This window comes from Mirounga angustirostris, unplaced genomic scaffold (assembly GCF_029215605.1).
Source record: "Mirounga angustirostris isolate CCGP_5_RB_7025 unplaced genomic scaffold, mMirAng1.0.hap1 SCAF_14, whole genome shotgun sequence".
NCBI classification, from domain to species: domain Eukaryota; kingdom Metazoa; phylum Chordata; class Mammalia; order Carnivora; family Phocidae; genus Mirounga; species Mirounga angustirostris.
The window spans coordinates 46357752-46365817 of record NW_026991722.1 but is presented as its reverse complement, the minus strand read 5'-3'; positions in this window follow the sequence as shown (position 1 = coordinate 46365817).

Genomic DNA, 8066 nt, shown 5'->3' with positions numbered 1-8066 from the left:
AAGATAGAATAATTATAATATACTGTAATAAAAGTTATGTGCATGTGGCCTCTCTCTCTCAAAATATATTACTGCATTGTACTTACCCTTCTTTTTGTGATGATGTAACATGACAAAATGCCTACGGGATGAGGTGAAATGAGGTGACTGATGTAGGCCCTGTGACCTAGCATTAAGCTATTGAAGTACTGACCTGAGGATCTGTCAGGAGGATCATCTGCTTCTGCACTGCAGATGACCGCGGATAAATGAATCAGTGGAAAGTGAAAGCGCGGATAATGGGGACTACTGTATATATGAAAACAAGATAGTTTGGGGAAGGTTTTGAATTTGGCTGTGAAATTTTGAGTTTAAGATGACATCTAAAGTATTCACTTATACAAGTTATAAATAATATAAATAAATGTCTTACAGATACTTACAGAAAGAGGAAGTGCTCAGAAGCTCACCTGAGAGAAGAAACCTGAGGGGAGGCACATTAGGGAGTCATCAGTGTGCTTCATTCCCCTCAGCCCCCTACCACCATCTGGCATCTAAAACAAACAATACTGAAGCCTCAGTGCAGTGTGGTCAGGATGGAGTTCTGCTCTGAACTGTCATTCAGAGACCCACGTTGCTTCCATTGTGAACACCACCACTGTCCATACATGGACTCCAGAGTCACTGTAGCAAAAGACAGAGGGTACTGGAGATTTTACGGATGGGACTGGGAGTGGTTTGTACCACTCTACCCACCTGCTTATGTTCTCTCCTTGGCTCCAAACCCCAGATTGACTGCAGTTCTGGGCTGTCCATCTGCCCTCTCAGTCCATTCTCTGCCCTCCTCCACTCTGCTCTGTGTGCTGGGAGGATGGCAGGGGTGGGAAGGAGAGAGGGAATGGGTATATAAATGAGTAGTTAACAGAGAAATTTGCTTGGCATTGTACAAAGATCACATCAATGGAGCTACACAGTGGTGATAAGAATCACTTTAGACAACCAATGTAGGTCGCAGGAGATGGGAGAGAGGAAAAACTGGTTTCCCATATACATTTAGAAAAAGTACGTAAGAGGTTGAGAGTTTTGCTCCAAACACACAGCAGAGTTTTGTTGAGTTTTGAGTTGGGAGTGTCTCAATGGCAAGAACTGAGTCTTACTAATACTCATATCTCCAGGAACCATAATGAACCTTCCACACAGCAAGCAGCAAAAAATACTGACTACAGTGGAGAATGAAACTTCATACTGTTCTCTGTATGGAACATTGCAGAGATGTTTACTATAAATGTTTATTAATTATACAGCTCTTTAAACTCTATGATAAGAATATAATAAGATATGAGGGCGCCTGGGTGGCTCAGTTGGTTAAGTGACTGCCTTCGGCTCAGGTCATGATCCTGGAGTCCCTGGATCGAGTCCCGCATCGGGCTCCCTGCTCGGCAGGGAGTCTGCTTCTCCCTCTGACCCTCCCCCCTCTCATGTGCTCTCTCTCTCATTCTCTCTCTGTCAAATAAATAAATAAAATCTTAAAAAAAAAAAAGAATATAATAAGATATGATAGCAACATATTATAACATAACCTATAATACAAATAATATTTTTGAATGTTTACTATATGCCAGGCAATATCCTAAGCTCTTTACATAGATTAGATCATTTAATTTTCATAATACTCCTATGAAATAGATACAATCATCATCATCCCCATTTACGGACAAGAAAACTGAGGCAGGGGCGCCTGGATGGCTCAGTCGTTAAGCGTCTGCCTTCGGCTCAGGTCATGATCTCAGGGTCCTGGGATCAAGCCCCGCATCGGGCTCCCTGCTCAGCGGGAGGCCTGCTTCTCCCTCTCCCCCTCCCCCTGCTTGTGTTCCCTCTCTTGCTGTGTCTCTCTCTGTCAAATAAATAAATAAAATCTAAAAAAAAAAAAAAAGAAAGAAAACTGAGGCAAAGAGCAGTTAAGTCACACAGCTAAGTCACTGGCAAAGTCAGTATTTGTACCTAAGCATGCTGGCTCTGGAGTCCTTCCAAAGTACATGAAAAAAGTGCACCTATTCCAGCTTAAGTATATATCAGCTTCACAAGATATGCTAAACATGGCCTGACTAATGCTAATAATTTTGAACTTCTTCAGCACAAATTATTAGGATAATCCAGTGTGCCACACATAGGTGGAAAAGGCGCATTATATAATTTCCTTTATTCTTTCTTAGCCTTCTTGGAAATGTATCGCATAATGCTTTGTATACAGCACAAAATAAGCATTTAATATTTATTGAATTCAACCAAACTAGCAAGTTTTCAGTAGCTCTGTAAGAAAAAGTATCAGAAGGCATTAAAAACAAACAAGCGAACAGTGGTAGTAAAATATGCAAATAGTCGATATAAACATAAATCATCATTATTGTCTCCTAGATACAAATTTTGGCTACCTTTGGGAAAATGATTCAATGAATATTTTTAAAACTACTGTTTTAAAATGGTCACTAATAGTCTTTAAGTCTTTAACTGCAGTAGAGCACATATTTACCTGGAATGCTTTCTTTGAAAGTTTCAGAGTGATTTCCAAATCTACTATGGTATTTTAATGAGCCTAAAAGGCCTATATTCATCGACATTCTTTTCATATGTATAGGAAGCTTGGGCCTGGACATTAAAACAAAAGTTCTGGGAAGATACTTGATGATGGCCCCTGCATGAAGGTGATTGAAAGACCTTGTTTTTTTTAAGTTCCATTTCCTGAAGGTAATAACAATCCAAACTGGCAAGGACTAGAATATCTTTTATACCTACCTGGACAGATAGAATCAGATTTGACCGTTTTACAATCTCACGGGATTCTTTAGTTAGAATTCAAAAGGGCATTCATTCTGGAATGAGTAGTTTCCCAGCCTCCCAGGTCAGGCATCCTAGTGGGGGGTGAGCTGGCACCCACAGAGGTGACTTGACATGGCTGAGGCATTGGGCATATGCACTGCCTCACCTCCCTTTGTGAACTGCTCTCCCCACCTCCGTATGAGCCTTTTCCCCAAGCACCTAATTTATGCATCTATTTGACTAATATTTACTGAGTATATACCGTATGCTGGCTGGGGGCTGCTTTTGACGTTGGAGACACGTGATGAATGAGAAGATGATGCCATGCCCTCGCAGAGCTTATATACGTACATACATATATAAAGATAGGTCACACACACAATAAAAATATGTTAAGTTCTATGATTGTTGGGTACTGATTCATACGGTGAAGAAAATTACACAAGATAATGGGATAAAGTGGGAAAGAAAAAGCTCACCTGTTTGCTGGGAGCTGGTCTGGCACTCAGAGCTAGATGGTGGTGTTCCCCCATGGAATGTAACAATTTCATGGCACATTAACATAAGGCTAGCTCACTCTGTCCTTGTGATGAGACAACAACAACACTACTCTATAATCATGTCTAAGCATAGACAAAACCAAGTACACCGGGCAAAACACTAACATGATCAAACGGCCCCTCTCCCAGCTACCACGAGTGAGTGCAGCAACTTCAGCCCCACTCTGCTCCTCCTGCCTCCAAGATAAAATTCATTAAGATACCTGATCACAGAATGACTCCCATTTCCTAACAGCTCCCAATCAGAGTAAATCCCACTTCCTTGAATGCAAGCCCAAGCCCTTAGAGTCCCATTATGGACTTTCTTACTGAGAATGTCCCATGTTTTGTCACGATGTGCAATCTCCCATTTGCTTGCTGGCAGGAGCATCTAAAAGCCCAACTTTGTTGGATTACAGTGTGTTCCTGGTGGTCTTTGATTAATGGGCATCAACAAGAGGGAGAGGGAACAATTCTTCAGTTAGGATGGTCAGGAAAGTTTTTGATGAAGTGATGTCGTTGTACCGAGAACCAAAAGGTAAGGGGATAGATAGTCATTTGAAGATTGGGGGAATAATATTCCCAACACAGGAAAAAAACAGATAACTTGCATTTTTAAACATTTTTAATTTTCAAGTACATCATCTCCTTTGAACGCTGATTTTGGGATGGGTGAGCTAATCCTATTCTCATTTTCTACTTCAAATCAAGAAAAGCTTTTAGAGGAAAAGAAATCTGAGGTGTCATGTGCAGAGGTAAGGAAGTAGAACGTGGAGACAGCGTGCGCCAAGTCAGCGTCAGCATGCACAATGCTGAGGAAGTCTTCACCCTGGGCTTACTCCTGTTCCCACCTGGAACCCTGTGCTCTGTGGGCTATAACACAATCCTTCCTAAGGTTTTTTTTTTTTTAAATCTGAGCCACCCAGGCGCCCCAATCCTTCCTAAGGTTTTAACAAGCAATTAACAATAGAACTGGTAGCCATGCCTCCTAGAAATATATTCATTAAGAAGAGTCTTCTTGGGGCGCCTGGGTGGCTCAGTCGTTAAGCGTGTGCCTTCAGCTCAGGTCATGATCCCAGGGTCCTGGGATTGAGCCCCGCATCGGGCTCTCTGCTCGCCCAGGAGCCTGCTTCTCCCTCTCCCACTCCCCCTGCTTGTGTTCCCTCTCTCGCTGTATCTCTCTCTGTCAAATAAATAAAATCTTAAAAAAAAAAAAAAAATTACTGTTCTTAGAATAGGTGTGACTACATGAGTTCATTGTAACATGACTATTTTATACCTTTTATATATTTGATAATTCTTTTGAATCAATGAAATATGTTTAATAAATACAATATATGATCCTAGCAGAAATATAAAGAGTTTACATTGCAGGGGCGCCTGGGTGGCTCAGTCGTTAAGCGTTTGCCTTCGGCTCAGGTCATGATCCCGGGGTCCTGGGATCGAGCCCCACATCAGGCTCCCTGCTCAGCGGGGAGCCTGCTTCTCCCTCTCCCACTCCCCCTGCTTGTGTTCCCTCTCTAGCTGTCTCTCTCTCTCTCTGTCAAATAAATAAAATAAAATCTTAAAAAAAAAAAAGAGTCTTCTTGAAAAGAAAATACTCAAAAAGTCAGAGTTAATATTTTTGGCAAGTGGGAACCGAGGTCCTTCGTAATACTGGAACAGAAGTAGGTATAATGGTGACTTTGAACTGCTCTCACCAGGAGGACATGAGATGTAATATGCTAAATGGGGGTAGTGCTCATCAAAGAGTGGTGTAGTAATGCTACTGCTCCAACATTTTAGGGAGTTGGGAGGGAGAAGTAAGGAGGGATTCCTTAGTCAAATTCTTTGTGAAAAGCTGAATGCTGGATGAACTCCAGCATTGCACATTACACATCACCCTTGCATTCCCTTCAAATATCCTGAAGTCAAGAAATGCCTGGCACCACTATTTCCTGGTGACTGTTTGCACCATTGCCAGCTAATCTTGTCAGGCTGCAGTGTTACTTATGGTGACATTATAATATTCAAGGATTTCCTCCCTTCCCCAATTGCTCGCTAATCTTGACTCTGCTTCCTTGATTATTTCTTTGACAAAACTTCTCTGTGACACTTACATTTTAATATCCAGCATGTTAATCTTTCTTTGTACTTTTATCGTTTTTCTTGGCCATATTTGGTCAAACTGTTGGCAGAACACAAATAAATGGCAAACAGAGAACCTATAACCTCAGCATTTATTGGCCTGTAGTCTGCCACACTGGCTTTCAATTCCTGGGAGCATAAGATAAGCACAGAGAATAAGGGAGAGATTCATTATTAATAGTGTGCCAAGGTAGTTTGTGTTTTGTTTCTTAAATATTTTAAGGACATATTTTCCTAAGAAAAAATTTTCAGAAACAGATATTACTATAGGTCAATACTACATGGGCAGAATTCATCTGTGTTACAGTGTATCCTAAAGCACCTTGTGCTGGTCTGGGTCCCGGTGAGGCAGACCCCAAAATGAGGTGGAATGTGCAGGAAATTTATTGGGAGAAATACCTGTGAGAGAAAATAGGGAGCCTGAAGAGGCTCCGAGAGCCATTAAACTGATACAAATCTGACCCTAAGTGAATGGGGAAATGGAAGGGAGGACAGAGGAAAGTCGTGTGGCAATAATTCTATGGAAAGTTCAGCAAGGTGTGGGGGGGTGGGGAAGCCTGGAGCCCAAGTTCCCCATCAGAGGACTCTCGTCTCCTAAGAATGGGCCGGTTTGAGTGACTCTGCCTTGCGCTTTGCTAAAAGCAGCCCATGGGAAGCAAAGCCTCAGTGCCAATGGAGTAATGGATGTCAGAGCACAGTAGCTGGGACCTTCAGTCAATTACTCTCTCTGCTCTCCAAGATCTAAGAGGCACTTTCTCATGGTTGTCACACAAGATTCTCAAAATGTAATGTACATACAAATCACCCAGGCATCTTACTAAAATGCAGATTCAGTAGGTCTGGTGGGACCTAAGTTTCTGTACTTCTAACAAGTTCTCAGAAAATATGATGCTGTTGGTAACAGACCTCACTTTGAGTAGCAAGGTCCTAGAGAATGTTTGGAAGAGCCCTATACAAACCATCTAAGTATGTTTATGGAGAACCCTTCACAGGCTTAATTCCTCACGCAATGTGGCAGCCCTCTCTGTTGTAGTCAGATGTATACACTTCCAGGTTAGGGTCCCCCCCCCACTTACATAACTCATTTTTCTTGCCTCTAGTATCACAGCTGTCCATCTCATTTTGTCACCCTGCTTGCAAAACCTGCTAAGGGTCATATCTATTATCACCTCTATATCTATATGCATTCATTTTTGGTACCAAGGGAGGGCTTTGACCCTTTGTGACCTCACTAACATCTCTTCTCCCCTCCAGTTATGTGATTCAGTTTATGTTTCTTAATCTTAAGCAAAAAATTTCAAGCAAATTTCTCCTACCAATCTTATTGCACTTTAAAGTCCATCCTACATAGAAGCTCTGGTGCAGCCAGTCACCCCATCTCTTCTATGAGAGTCCTGTGGGATCTGGTCACATGCATCTCCTTTAGGTCACCTGAAGCCTTCTGCAGTTTTCACCCTAATACCATGTACCTGTCCACCTATTGCTAAACACATCTGAACTCTTTCTATATCTTAATTCTATACCCTGTGCTTATTGTGTAAAATAGCAGTTCTCACACTTTTTGTTTTTAAGCCATGGAATTCTTTCATCAAAGAAAACTTAAATTATCTTGGTCTCAGTGGAAAAGTGGAATACAGGGAGGTCACCAGGAACATACCTTACGTGTTAAGGTGCTGAAGCATTATCATGAAAGCTTTGGGGAGCAAGTGAAGAATTTTGAGGAAGAAAAAGATATGATCAGACTCTAACATTGTGAATGAGTACTCTGGCAGACGTGAGGAGGATAACTTAAAGAGGGTCCAGATGGAATCAGAAAGACAAGGAAGGAGGGATATAGAATATTAAGGGATATAGGAATCAGGATCATCAGAATTTGCTGTTTGGGTGTGAAGGAAGTGAAAGAGAGGGAAGAGAGCATGTCTCCCAGATCTTATGCTGGGGCAATTACTGATGCAGGGGGTACAGGGGTTGCCAATTCCTGAACTGGGGAAGATAGGAGGGGGAAGAGGTTTAGGGAGAAAGATACTGAGTTGTTTTGAACATACTGAGTTGGAGGGAGACACCCAGTAACCAACAATCTGGGTAAATTGATGTGGAAATAAGAAGAATCTGGCTTAGAGACTGCTCTTGTATCCAAGTCTGTGTTACTGTTTGCAGACAATTCTCAGCCTCTGCTTAGGCAACTGCTCAAAGTTCATATGAAGTAAAATCTTTTCAACTCAACTGTCTATAAAGTTTTGCTTTTTTCCAATGTGTTGTACAAAATGTAGGTTGTCTGCTACACTTCTTACTTCAGTAATTCTTTTCTTCTCTTCCAAAGTGCTCTTTGCATATCTAAGTTTGGGGTTCTCTGTATTGGACACATGCTTAAACATTCAGAGAGATAGAGAGGGTTTTGACTATTTCTTCTGGCAGAAAGAATCATTTCTGATCAGAATCTGAGCTCAAAAGAAAAATTAAAGGCTCTAGCTAAGAAGAAATAGGAATTATAGTTGACCCTTGAATATGGGGGTTAGGGACCCTGAGCCCCTGCACAGTCGAAAATCTAGGTTTAACTTTTGACTTGACTCCCCCAAAACTTAACTACTAATAGCCTACTGTTGA